Below are 12612 nucleotides of genomic sequence, written 5' to 3' on the forward strand. Positions count from 1 at the left end.
GAAAAAAAATAATTAAATATTAATTTCCAATACAGATCCATGAAAACATTACCCTTAATATTATACAAGCAATACACTGGGCTTATCAGTGCAAGTCATGGCACTGCAGCAAGAAAGGGTACTATTTAATCACCTACATGTTTCTCTTATTACTAGTTTTCTGATCAGAAAAAATCTTGACAGAATATATGCAATTACAAATAAAATTTGCTCTTGTTCTGGAAAAAAGAACCATCAGAAGGTATTACGGTCAATCTGTTTTATCATTTCCGGGGAGAAATCGTCAATTAGTAGGTATTCGTTTATTTGTTTTGTCATTTCCGTGGAAAAATAGACCATTAGAAGGTATTGAGGTCAATAGATGGATCCGGACTGTCAATCAAACTAATTGTTATCTATGATATTGACCAATAAGATATTGCGGATTATTCCGTGCATTTCTCTTGTTGCTAACCAGCCATTACTTCCCACAAACTTTCACTTAGAAACCGTTACTGATTTATTCGATTGATACATTTTGTTTTCGAAGGAAGTGATGTTGAGGTGTGAGTTTGGAATATGTAACGCCAATGAGCGGTACCCGGAAAGGCTAGAAGGGGGAAGATTTATTTTTTTCTGTAAACAAAGGCAGATTTAGAAAATTATAAGCGTACGTTGAACGTTGAACGGATCAATAAGCATGCAATCTTTTAAAGTGGTTTCTTTTGAGTCAACCTTAATGTCATGTACATAACATTTAGTGAAACAATTAAGCCTCTTTGACAGCTATTTGATGCATTTTTGTTCATAATTTAGTAAGTAGTTCACATAGAAATCATCTGAAATACTTTCTAGCGAGTCAGTTGCTTATGTACATTAATCCGCCATTTTGATAGAAGCTTGTGGGAAGCAGCAACAGTACCTAAGGGGCGGAGTTTATCAATCGGTTTACGGATGGTTTTGTCATTTCCGTGGAAAAATCGACCATTATAAAGTATTAAGATTCTTGTTTATGATTGCCCTAGAGAAATCGGCCAGTAAAAAGTATTAAGTTCAATTGTTCTGTCATTTCCCACACGCTTCAGCTGTTACACCTTCAAATTGTTTATTTAGTTTTTTTTCATTACAAAATCCTTTGAATATATAACCCATGTTCTAACACTGACAGGAAGTTGAATAACATTATCTTAATCAACGTCACCATCATTGCCATCATCATCATCGCCGCCATCATCACTACCATTTTCCTTTAGATTACCTTCCCTGATAATTCTGGTTTTTCATGAGTTATTTCCCCTGAAAACTAGAAAAAATGATTTTCTCCGTTTCCCTACGGGGAATTTTAGATTTCTTTTTTATATTTGTATCAGAATCATATAATGCAGCTTTCTACCGCAAAATTTTCTCGAAACTCAAGTTCAGTTTCTCATAATCAAAGACATTATATATTTCCCAAAGGCATCAATGTTAACTACAATACCGATTATCTCCCCCAAAAATGATAAAATTTGAAAAATCTCTCGGTGAAAAGTTTTTAATTTTGAATGTCTTTAAAGTGACCAAATTTCATTTAAATATTACCATTCAGTTTCAAGATATGAATATGGCTATTACACCATGTTATCCTTAAGCCACGAACAACAATCAATATTTTTTGTTGTAAACATAATCATACAAAACAAATCGTCATCACTCCAATAATTAAAAGAATAACTACCAGTTTCACGCTATATAAACATGACTCTTCATGCCAACAATCGCCATTCTTATTATAGATTGCAACAGAAACAGCAACATACATTAATCAATATTGTATTCCGTCATTTGACATTTTACAAATTATAGAACTGCTTTCAAAATCTCACTCCAGATTCCATTCCAAGACTCCACTCCAAAACTCCACTTTATATTTTGCCCACTTATTCCCACTTAAACTCATTTACTAGTAATTACTGTACAATCGAGTAATGATGTTACAAAACCATGTTCCTTTTGCAGAAACTATAGATGCCCTTCAGCGTGATGCTAAAGTAGTCATTAAGTAATGAAACAAAAGAATATATCCATAATACGGATTTGTATATACCAAAAAATGTCTAATCGTCTTAGATATATTTCTTCCTAAAATCGATCTATGTGATTTATATACGTAATCAATCTACGTATTCCATTTGTGTGCTTCGACAATGTCTTAATATATCAACTTTTGAAAGCACAATTGTTACTTTAAGCTTCCTGCTCCTTTAACGTAAAGAACCTTTGAGTGTCTTAGTAATGAAAAGGGTGTTATATAAATCTTGTATAATAACAATGATAGTAATAACAATAATTTATTTGAGCAATGTTGCACTGTGTAAATCAAACTGTTTTGTCAAAATGAATCACAATTGTTTAAACAGTTTCTGACCGGACAATTATTTTATGATCAACGGACCCCTTTCTGTTCGCGCACAGGACCCTTTCTGTGCTAAACAATGAATTTTAACGTCAGTAAGCTCAGAAAATCAAATTTTTCGTCCTAAACACAATTTTGTGCATAAAAACGTATGGCCGACGGAATGGCGTAGCTATATTCCAGTTTTTATTTGTAGATTTGTTTTATCAGTTTACACAAGACCAAACGAAGATGGAATATAGCTGGAGGTACTGGCTTGGATGAAAATCGTGCGATGTTTATGAAACTTACACACGACTTTCATTGAATATAGGAAATATCTAGTACCTTAGATGTGAAGCCGTTAATCCCATCTTATTTGTAAATACACAATATGTGGTTATTTCCATCATATTTTCTTAAAAACGCTCTACTTTCGATTTCGTTAATGCACGGGATCCCCCTTATTCGGCTCAATTTCCTCTTGTCTCTGCACACGGCACGGGAACCCTCTCGAACACAATAATTTTTCTGTCGGCACAGGTGCTCTCTCACTTTTACTTTTGTGTTAGAGTTATGAGATAGCGTCCGTATTTAAAAGAACCACAATAATTATAGGCTGTTAGCTATGCAAGAGTTTTGCAGCAGAAATAGCTTGTACGACTTTAGGAGCGCTATATTCTTCCGCTAAAGAACGAGTGCATATTTACCGATGCAAAGAGGATATTAACCATTTTATTACATACAAATACAATGTTATGTAACTACTATCAATTTTTTCTATAGTCTGAATAAAATTTACAATACCGAACTAAATAAAAACAAGCAAATTCGATGAATTGGTATCCCCCGCCGAAAGGGTTTGTGGTGAGGAATGGCAAAAAGATATATCCGGCAAAAAGTTAAGGATGTTAATAAGAAGCAAATAATTTCATTAGTCAAAATCAATTTAACAGAAAACAAACGTTTAATTAAAGAGTACATAATAAATGTATGATACTTTGATCCTGACTAAAGAATTTATTTTGATTGGGATATGCTTACTGTAATAAGCTTAGCTTTTAAAATTAAATGCAGTTAATTGAAATATGAGCTTGAAGTTTAACTGGAATGAAATATTGTCTTTGAGTGGTTTGGCACCAGGTGTTGCTGTTTTACATGTACATTTGAACTTAAAAGATCAGATGTCCTTAAGAGAACACAGGTAAGATATCTTGAACATGGCTGAGGGCAAGGTTTGTGCAGTCACAACTTAACATGTTGAAGATTTGAACATTTAAAAAAAAAAAAAAAAAAAGGAATGGAAATATATATATCTATATATAGATATATGTATATATTTATTTTTTTAGGGGGTGGGGGTGCAGGGGAACGGGAGAGGAAACAAAATTTCACATGTTGATTATAAATATTGATTGAAAATTAAAAATGAAAAAAAAAAAAAGGTAAAAGGGTGAAGTTGGAGGGGGGAGGCAGAGGATGCATGATCAGTGGTGGGCATGACTGGGTGGAGAAGTGAGGTGGGGGAATGGTACAACTTGGAAGGTTTGAAAAAAATCTAAAATAAGAAATGAAAAAAAAAAAAATTTGGGAGGGGGGTGGGGAGGGGGGTTGGGAGGGGGAGGGGGTGTGACCAAGGCAAGTGGGTGACCAGGTGTGGGTGCGCAACTTCACATGTTTATAATAAATGTAAGAAAAGAATGAAAGAAATTTAATGAAATTCTGCCAAATGGTAAGTTTGTTATGTACAAATATGTGGATTTTTAGACAATTAAAGGGCAATAACTCTGAAGTTACAAAAAGAAATCGGTACAAAATTGTCTGTGCACAACCACATTATAGTGCTCTAAATTCTGTTAAAGTTTCATAGTTCTAGGTCAAATATATCAAAAGTTATGATGCAGAAATTGGCATATCTATAGATCTATAGTACCCTATATAGTTAACACTAGAAACTTCTAAGGGCCATAACTCTGGTGTTACTTGGGCAATCTGTCTGAAACTTGATGGGCCCCATAACCTCATAGTGGTGAACATGTATATGAAGTTTGTTTGGAAAAAATCTAAAATAAGGAATGAATTTTTTTTTTTTGGGGGGGGGGGGGGTCGGGGGGGGGGGTGATCAAGCTAAGGGGGTGACCAGGTGTGGGTACACAACTTCATATGTTTACAATAAATGTTCATGGAAAAGAATGAAAGAAATTTAATGAAATTCTACCAAATGGTAAGTTTGTTATGTACAAATATGTGGATTTTAATACAATAACTCTTAATTTACATATAAATCCAAATGAAATTGTGTGTACACAACCACATTATGGTGATCTAAATTCTGTTTAAGTTTCATAGTTCTAGGTCAAATATATCAAAAGTTATGATGCAGAAATTGCCATATTTATAGTACCCTATGTAGTTAACACTAGAAACTTCTAAGGGCCACAACTCTGGTGTTACTTGGGCAATCTGACTGAAACTTGACGGGCCGCAAGAACTCATTGTGGTGAACATGTATATGAAGTTTTAAATAAATATTCCCAACCATTTCCTAGATATGGCTCCGGACGGACGGACGGACGGACGGAAAGACGGAAGGACGGACGGACGGACGGAAAGACGGACGGACGGACAACGCCAAAACTATATCCCTCCGACTTTCGTCGGGGGATAACAATAATGCCACGACACTCATTCTATTACGTCACGCATGCGATATGGAAGTCAGGCGTCAGTGTATAGAAAATATCGATGTTGGGTGTTCCCGGGCGCGGGGGTTTGTTTTAGTAAGTACAGGTGTGTCGCTGAACCTTTTTCAAAATAGCTATGCATGAATGGCACCTCTTTGTATCAAATTAAATCATACAAATTCGCGTTGTGTAGCACTAAGGTATCGATTAATATGATAATAAAATTTAAATATAAATGTTATGTGAAATTGCTGATTTATTTTCAATTATAAAGCATATTAAGGGAAGTAAAAGTTCCATGATCTATTTCCCTTAGAAACAGATATTGTTCTCAATAATGATACCATATCAAAATTCTAACACTGAACTTTAGGGTGCAGATAGAAAATTGATAGTCAAGAGGGAGCCTGTGGGGCAACATTGCACCGACTGAAAGGGTTTTTCGAAGGAAATATGATTAGAATAACCACATATTGTGTATTTACAAATAAAATGAGATCAACAGCTTCACATCTAAGGTACTAATTATTTGCTATATTCAAGGACAGGCGTAAGTTTCATAAACATCGCACGATGTTCATCCAAGCCAGTATCTCGGGCTATATTCCATTTCCGTTTGGAGTTGTGTCAACCGATAAAAAATATAACAATAAAAAAGCAATGGTATATAGCTACGCCATTTCGTGGGACATATGTTTTCATCCCATAACATGTGTTTAGGGCGAACAATTTGACTTTCCGAACTTACTGACGTTAGAGTTTATTATTTAGCACAGAGAGTATCCTGTGTGCGAACAGAGAGGGACCCGTTTTCTCATTTTCCACAGAGAGGGATCCGATATGTGTATACACCGTGAATCAGGCACTTGTTAAATAGAAGGAACTGGTTAGTTTTTGCCATCAAATTATGATTTATTCAACAATTAGGTTTAAGTCAGAGACGACAAAAGTAAGAGAACTAACTTTTTGACCAGGGAGACGCTCTGTGTTTTCATGAAACTAGAGACCATGTTATCAGGCTTACACACACCTTCATATACATAGTAACGGTTCGTTCTAGTAAAACTGCATAATCAATTAGGAAAAGTGGAAACTTCTCAACACGACAAAAACGAAAATGTTGCAGTCTCGGTTTGACTGAGCCTGTTCATGGACGGTAGTTGAAATGCATGCTACCGTCCACGCCCGCTAGCCCCGGGTTGAGCAGAACTCAACATTTACACATGCTAAAAATAACAGAAAAAGCAATTTAGAGACATTCGCAGATGTATTCATACGGCGGTGTACATGGAACCTTCAATGATACACGTGTTTCCTTGAAAAGCGGCCTTTGGTCTTCAGATAAAGTTATGGGTTTTCCCGAAACGAGAAAACACTGGACAGAATGAAACAAACTGGAATTTAGGTCATTTTGTTCGTTTTCTGTTTTGCGCCGATAGAAATGTTGTTGTTTTTTAATCACGAATACTGACCGAAATCATAATGATATTTCTCTTAGTTTTTAAGGATAGAAGTAGCGTACGAAATATGAAATTTGGTAAAACTCAAGAGGTCTTTTCGGTCAAAGATTTTAGAGATACCTGAAGAAAAATTCTAATTATTTTGCAAATGACAGTTGTAAAACGCATCTGGTTCGCGGCAACAAACAAACACACATTAAAAGAGATTGCTCAGTCTTTCAACCGGTTTTTGAGATTTCATAGCAATGTTCAACTTACGAATGTCGATCAAATTGATCCAAACGCAAAATTATTCTTTAAAAAAAATACTACACCAGTATACAATTGAAAATCTACCTATTAGGCGGATTGATTGTATCTTATTTAGAATGGAAATACCATTGAAATCATTATAGTCTTAAGTAAAAGATAATCATTCCGCTATTTACTCTGATCATTTAACTTTAAAGATATCAGATATTTTGATCTTTTTTAAAGCTATTAATAACGGTTAATTGGTTTAAAGCAGTATATCTCAGATACCACACACAAAAATGAATGAACCCTTTGTTCTATAACAATGACTTCACAATATCTAGGCGGTTTCTTTCCTCTTATTCTTAAAATCAGCGCTACAGTCGTTCAATGTAGATATTGTATAACGTTACGAATTGACGCGTTACAAATACAAATCAATAGAATACTTTAAAAGGTAATTTTTACATTGCTACCAATGGAAGACATTTTGTAAAAATCAACATACTTAAAAGTTAATCATTGAAACCAACACAATACACCCAATGTCCTTAATCTTGCTTAAAGAGCCAATACTCTATGGTTTCCAGTGTTAAAACAAACTTTTGAAAATAAGATTGAATAAGAAATTAGCAATATGAATATAGTACCTCGAATTTTAAACAATCTTCTCAACAGAACAGGGCATTTGTAATACTTTTGAAGGACCCTTTTGGCCACCTTCGTAGCATGACTTTGAAGACAACACAAGTTTCGTGCTTTATTCAAATGGGTTTATTTGGGATAACATCTATTTATTTTCCAATGTCAAAAATTAGTTTCTCCTACTCTCTACACCTATCAAACATTTTTGTTGTTAATTTAACGTCGCTCCAACACATGATAAGTGATTGATGCAATGATGTCACTTCCAAGTTTGAATATGCTATTTATGGTTATAAATAAAATCTGGAAATTAGATAAATCGGAAGCATCGAGAACAAGGCAAACAGTGAAAATTGCAGACTCGGTTTGATTGAGTCTGTTCATGGGCAGTAATGGAAAACGCAACACTGTCCACGCCCCCTAGCACCGACTTAAGCAGTATTAAATCTTCAAATCTAAATGAGTTGAAAACAATGATCCCGAAGGACCAGAAAATATTCTAGCATAAAACTGTTGTTCTTGTCACTTTTCGGGGGTGTTTTAACAGGAGAGAAAACGTGTGTTAACAAGGAGATTCTCGCGCTCGCGTGCTGTTATAACACCTTTTTTATATATGTGCGTTCCGTGGCAAAGCGTAAACGCCATTCGGCCCCAAAATGGATAATTCAAAACGAAATGACGTCAACGTAAATAAACAACTCAGACATTTTATTACAAATCATTTTTGCCTTCAGTTATCAGAGACTTCAATGCGCTCCCACTTCAGACACAAAATGCTCCAACGGTTGCATCATTCAAGCGAATGCTAAATAACGACCTACCAAATGTCCCCAGCTTCTTCTTTTCTGGTGACCGTAAACTGCAGATCCTTCACACAAGATTACGCACTCACTGCAGCTCTCTTTCCTCTGATTTATTTGAGAAAAATATTATCGACTCTCCCTTGTGTGACTGCGGGGAAATAGAAAATTCTTACCACTATTTCCTAATTTGTCCAGAATACATAGATCTCCGACCTGAACTACTTACTACGATTTCCCAACATTGTAATCCCTCTATTAATGTTATCTTAAACGGTGATATTTCACTATCTCTCGATTCCAATATAACAATTTTTAATGCCGTTCAAAAATTCATTAGAGAAACAAAACGATTTTAGCAATAGCTAGTTAATGTAATGTTGCATAAAATACAATTGCATCTATATATGTATACACGTCATATCTAAACATTATCATTATCTAAACATGTTGATTATTTGATTGATTCAGCTATTTTCTTCACACTTTATCCTTATCGTTCATCCGTTTATCCTTTTTTCTTTTACGTGTTTAAGTTTTTTACAACTCTAAATTTAGTTTGGTGTTTAACTTACATTTTACACTTACCATTTAAATCAGTATCAAATATCTCTTTAAATGAGTTTTGCTTGTTATTTCATATCAAGTGTTTCTGAATTCTACTTTTCAAATTCATTGCTATATGTCTGAATATGTTTTCATATTTAAACTTTTATTGTACTTTACAAAAGCACTTTTTGGTTTATTGAAATGTGTCATCTTTTCATGTATTATATATAATACTGTAGTAACTGGTAATTAATTGTGCCATGAATAAACATGTAATTTTATGTAATAAGGAGAGGACAACTGTAAGCTAATATAGCTTTCTGTCCAATTCCTGGAATGTTGTATTGTAAATATTTCATGCATTTCGGAATAAAAATATGTTTAAACTAACTCAGACATTCCCGCGCATTTCGTGGAAATTTAATGACGTTGAGTGACTATATATCCATTTATCAGTTTTTACGCGTTTTATGTTAGAATAGCGTTAGCGCATGTTCATTTCGTGTTATAACATCTGCAGAATCCCTCGGGATACGTTGGTACCCTCGCCCTAACGGGCTCGGGCACCAACCAATCCCTCGGGATTCTGCAGATGTTATAACACGAAAAAACATGCGTTATCCCTACATAACAACACTGAGACGAAGTCGGGGCGACTTTTTACGGCCGCCACACAGCACTTAACACCCGCTGTTGTGAAGTAAATAAAATCTGGAAATTAGATCCCTCGGAAGTAAAGTCTTACATATTAAAAAGTAATACTAAAAATATATTATTGTTCTCTCTAGACCTTAAACGCGAAGCAATTTCTAGGGTCTTCCTCCGGCAAGATCCATATGCCTCTCACAAATTTATGATTCTAAAATGCTTCATCTGAGAATTCATCAAAATGTGTTTGCATGAAATTCAGGTCTGGTCGTAATTTTAAGGGTTTTCTTTAAACTCTGGAAGATATATAATTGATATTTCCGACCACAATCTTCATTAAAGGGATTTTGATAAAAACTGATCGTTTTATTTCAAGTATTTTGTAGTATAGCGTGAAATATATTGTTTAATATGGAAATGTTTCACTAGGGCAATAAATGATATTAGTCAGATTGGATTTTACATGGGGTTTTAATTGAAGCTTTTTATCATGTATACATATATGGATCGTACCAGGAGAAAACCTGTATCAGTGAAATTTAATTCTTACATCATTAATAGTTAAAATATTGAATAATCACTTCTATTCTTGTGTTCATGAATTAACTGGAATGGTAAAAGGTAACAGACAATGGTAAATTGTATTCACCGACGCTTTCAGAAGATCCAAATATAACAGCCCTGAGTGAAAGACTGAGTAAATCACTTGACACATTCAAAAAGGTCTTAAGACACTGTATTTCAGAGATTTATTTCTCGGCATTGTTTTAAATTTTTGATAACTGTTTATTATGTGAATAGAGCAGATGATAGTTCTTAAACTTTTGTAAAAGGTTTTGCATTTCAACATTACCAGGTATACTCCAAGGTTTGTTAATAAACGCACTTGTTGGTAAGGCCTTATGAGTAGGGTAGTGTGTAGCATTTCTTAGATAGTACATGATAGCATCATTAACCGGGGATGGTGGGAGGGGGGTTGAACCTCTATGCCATTGAATATATCACTGTATAAAATAGGCATTTAATCAAATTAGTCAGTGTCAGTTTATTTTCTGCACGGTACAATTCATTTCGTTCCAGGCCCACTACTTTTAAATTCTACAAGCACGTCTGGCAATGCATAAGGTGTTGTTTACGTTTTATTTTATTGTTGCACATATATTCTTACTTGGTACATTTTGCATTCCGTAGCTTAGCGTGCAGTGCAGTACTTGTATTTCCGTAGAGTGATAAATATTGGAAAATGTAGATTTTGCACGAGATTTCAAATATATATCTAAATTTGTAATAAAATACTTGACACTCTACCAAAAGTCTCTGAACAATCTAAATTTTGTTTCCAAAACGCTTCTGTCGATTTGAAAGGGCGTAATTGTTTCTGATATACATGCTGGCTTTTGCATAGTGTAAAGAAGAAAAGGGACTATGATATTTATGTTATTGCAAAGAAATGTGTACCTTCGTTGTAATTTGATTTATATTCATGTATTATGTAGTATCTCTTAAAAAGTTTCGTTTAAGTTTTGGTAATCAAATGACGATAACATTAGATAAATGTAATGCCATTTAGATATTCATTATACATTTGTATTGCTCTACTTTATAAAATTAATGTTTCAGGAAATGACAAAATATTAGTATTTAGCTTCATCTAACAATAAACAAGTTTACAATTTAGAACTTATAATGTATTTCATCTAGATATAATATCTGTTCTATGTTTTTTCCATCAAAAATCAAATTCAATGCTCAACAAATACATATATCAAGATTTTTACATACATAATACCTAAAGCAAACGAAAGTTTATCTAAAGTTTCGCTTAACAAGCGATCAAAGAACAATTATAGAAGAGAATATATATGATTGCAAAACCCAACATCGATTATAATGAAATGAATACCATCTAGGAGATAAAGACTTGGATTTAATGCTATGACAAAGTCAAATGAGTCACCTATTTCCTAACAACGTGACACGACATAAATGAAATTCTGTTGTTTAATTACAGTACGTATGTTTTATTTACTTTTGATAACTCCTTTTAGAACGGTTATGGCGCTGATTTATAACAATAGCTCTTAGGCTAATGTGTTTTAATGGTAATTAAATAGTTTCAAGTGATCTGATTGTATACATTTTTGTTAGCTTATCACAGTTACTTTGTTTTATGCTTCTGCCAATAATTGCTTAAATGTCTACAGTTCAACAATTCGTGTATGTGCCGCTTTCAATTATACAATGGAAATTAATCTATTAAAAATTATATTTAAGGTTTGCTTTGATCAAAGGAAGTCTAATCCATTAACAGAAAAATATTTTACTGCTTTGCCGATATCTTTAACCTTGCCGAAATTATGATTTTAATTCTTGCAGATACTTTAATTTATTTGAATAAATTTAATAGAAAAAGTGGAAACTTCACAGGTCGCTCAACACGACAAAACTGAAAATATCGCAGGTTCGGTTTGATTGAGCCTGTTCATGGACGGTAGTGGAAATGCATGCAACCGTCTTTCCCTCTAGCCCCAGGTTGAGCAGAACTGTTCCAGTCCTAGTTTTCAACCTTAAATTTTCACTGAAAAAAAAACACGAAGAAAATCCTGACTATGAACAATGACGTCTGCTAAAATAGGGTTTATTATATATAAAATTCTATATAAAATACTGCTTTAGTGTGGCGCGTGGCAGGTAACTCTTACATCTTGTAAGTATGGATTGTATACACGCAATAGAATTTGAATAGTCGCGGAGCAGGGCTTTAAACATTACATTTTATATCATATTGCTAATATTATTTCATTGTTGGAGACTAAATTTCAGATAGTCACTAACGAATACTAATATACAAAAATGCACTGTTATATGTGGCATAATGTTTTGTTTAGACCTATTTTTAGATCAAATGGCAAAAATCTTTAAGTTTATAAAAACTAACTTCTAAGATATACAACATTTAGAGAAATTTCTAGACTCAAAGAAGACACGGCTACTAGAGATTTGGACGTAGGTTTACATTCACTTCATTCAGTGGGCGCTTCAACAGCTGAATATTTCCATGTTAATGTCACCATTAGAGAAGACATGGCAGTAAAGTCGGATAAGTTACCACAGTTTGAGAGTGTAGACTTGTTTTTATTCTAAAAAGTTTAATTCCTAGCGTTACCAGCCCGTTGTTTTTTTTAAATTCTACACATACGTCTAGCCATGCATAAGGTGTATTTTTACATTTTATTAAA

The 12612-nt window shown here is 33.9% G+C and overlaps 1 protein-coding gene across 1 annotated transcript in view; it reads right to left on the reverse strand.

Annotated features, from left to right (window-relative positions):
• Positions 1 to 12612, reverse strand: part of LOC128548832 (uncharacterized) — a 242259-nt gene that overhangs the window by 137157 nt on the left and 92490 nt on the right. The gene's annotated exons all lie outside the window — the stretch shown is intronic.

This window comes from Mercenaria mercenaria, chromosome 15, assembly GCF_021730395.1.
Source record: "Mercenaria mercenaria strain notata chromosome 15, MADL_Memer_1, whole genome shotgun sequence".
Lineage (NCBI taxonomy): Eukaryota > Metazoa > Mollusca > Bivalvia > Venerida > Veneridae > Mercenaria > Mercenaria mercenaria.